General features: G+C 55.8%; 1 non-coding gene across 1 annotated transcript; it reads right to left on the bottom strand.

The window, feature by feature from the left end:
- Positions 1-184: 184 nt before the first annotated feature.
- trnar-ccu lies at positions 185-257 on the bottom strand. Its single transcript has one exon. It is a non-coding gene; the product is annotated as a tRNA-Arg (tRNA).
- Positions 258-2381: the final 2124 nt, after the last annotated feature.

Raw genomic sequence — 2381 nt, 5'->3', positions numbered from 1 at the left:
TTGAACATTGGGGAAGATCAGGGAAAAGGAGCAAAGGGACACACAGCCTTCACGAAGCCTTGACTTGGCATCAACATTCTGCGCCACCAACCCAACACAGACCTGGGGACTTTTCCAGAGGAGATGAGAAATCGACTTGACCTCGGACGAAGATCAGCCATGAAGACAAGGGTTAAAAGTCAGACACCCCAGATGGGACTTGAACCCACGATCCCTGGCTTAGGAGGCCAGTGCCTTATCCATTAGGCCACTGGGGCCACATGTGTGATGTTAAAATGGCAGCTTTTACATTTTATTTTGCAAGAACAGACTGTGGCTCAGCCAGCACAGAGTCAGTGCCCTGGACTGAGGGGATTCTAAATCTCCTGGTTATATATGGTTTTTCCTTTACCCCCACACTGCTGCCTAACTGCGGTAGTGCTTATATTTTCCCCAGCACCATGTTGTGTGTGTGCAGGTGTGAGACACAGTGAAAGACAACAGATGTTGGTAGACACTCCGCACACCTGAGCATCCTCCAACTGGGGCAGGACGTCGGGTCCGAGCACCATCGTTTTCAGGCGTCGGATGTCGGTGGCCACGTACCGGACATCTACCGCTGCCCTGCTCGCTATGTCCTGCGGCAGCGTCCAGCCCAGGCCCCCACCATCCAGCACGTCCCCGACCCTGGTCACCCTCGCAGCCACGGCCCTCCCCTCCGACAGCCACTCGAACCCGCGAGTACGGAGGTGCGGATTCCTGAGCAACGGCTCCCTGACGACAGCCGCTACTCCTGCCGGAGGGTAGGCGTGACGCGATTCGACCATGTTCCAGACAGTGAGCAGGTCCTGGTAAAAGACAGACAGTGTCCTGAGAGTGACCTCCAAACCATCACGGTCGCTGATCAGGAGCTGCGTGTCGTAGTTGAGGTTACGCACCTGGTGGAAAAAATATGTTGCCATGGCACCCCGCCGAGGGGGAGGCTCAATGTAAAGGTATCGCTGCAAGGCCTGAAGGCGGAACGTCGCTACCTGGGTGTGAACGCACACCAGTGACTGACCGCCCTCCTCAATATGGAGACTCAGGACCTGCGCAGCGACCCAGTGCATCTTTTTGTCCCAGAAGAAGTGAACCAACATTCTCTGGATGTCAGCGACAAAACCAGGAGGAGGGACCAAAGTGACCAGCCGGTACCACAGCATGGCAACCACCAGCTGGTTTATGACCAACACTCGACTCCTGTGAGACAGCACTCGGAGCAGTCCTGTCCAGAGGCCTAGGCGAGCTGAGACTTTGGCCTCCAGCTCCTGCCAGTTCGCCGGCCAGGATTCCTCAGCTGGGCCGAGGTAGACCCCCAGGTCGAGGAGATGGGTGGTACTCCTGCTGAACCCCCGTAACTCCTCCGGCAGAGACTCCACCCACCTCAGACTGACCAGACGTCCGGAATATTGGGCCCAGTTGATTCCGGTGGAAGAGGCCGCTGAGTACACGGCCTGGCACTCACACATCCTCCCCAGGTCAGCAGGGTCGGTGAAAGGGAGGAGCACGTGGTCAGCGTAGGCCGAGATGACCACCCCCATGCCCGCACCGCGCAGAACCAGCCCCGACAACCTCCTCCACAAGAGGCACAGGAAAGGCTCAACGCACAGGGAGTCCAGCTGGCCGCACAGGGGCAGCCTTGGCGTACTCCTCTCCCAAAGCGAAGGGGCGCTGTCATGGAGCTGTTAACTTTAAAACTAATTGCACCTGCCTCCACTTGGTCCACACCCACAAAAGCATTTCCTGTCATGTACCTGTCCAAATGTCTTTCTCATAGAATCCATACAGTGTGGAAACAGGCCATTTGGCCCAACAAGTCCACCCTGACTCACTCCCCGACATGTCCTCCTGCCAAATGCACCCAACCTTCACATCCCCGAACAGTCTGGGCAATTTTGCATGGCTAATTTACTTGTGGGAGGAAACTGGAGCACCTGGAGGAAACCCACACAGACACGGGGAGAAAGTGCAAAACCCACACAAACTGTCACCAGAGGCTGGAATTGAACCTCGGTCCCTGGTGCCATGAGGCAGCAGGGCTAACCACGGAGCCAACTTGGAAACTCTACACAAACAGTCATCCAGGGGAGGAATCAAAGCCAGGTCCCTGACTCTGTGAGGCAGCAGTGCTACCCACTGAGCCACCATGCCATCCCCAGGAGAATCCCGGCAGGTTTTCAGCCACTGTGACTGTGCTGTCTCTTTCAGGCAATTTCGCCCCAATCCTGCAGATCCCCGACAACTTTGTGCAAGTTCATGTTGGACATCACTTCCCATCAACTGAATACAGACATGGGGATTTTTATAATGTTGATGAGAAGTAAAGTTGACAAAGGGCAAGCTATGCAAAGGTAGCCACCCCA

Source organism: Chiloscyllium plagiosum, unplaced genomic scaffold (genome assembly GCF_004010195.1).
Source record: "Chiloscyllium plagiosum isolate BGI_BamShark_2017 unplaced genomic scaffold, ASM401019v2 scaf_48776, whole genome shotgun sequence".
In the NCBI taxonomy this organism is placed as follows: Eukaryota; Metazoa; Chordata; class Chondrichthyes; order Orectolobiformes; family Hemiscylliidae; genus Chiloscyllium; species Chiloscyllium plagiosum.
Note: the sequence above shows the minus strand (reverse complement) of the source record. Positions and strands in the feature narration are given on the sequence as shown.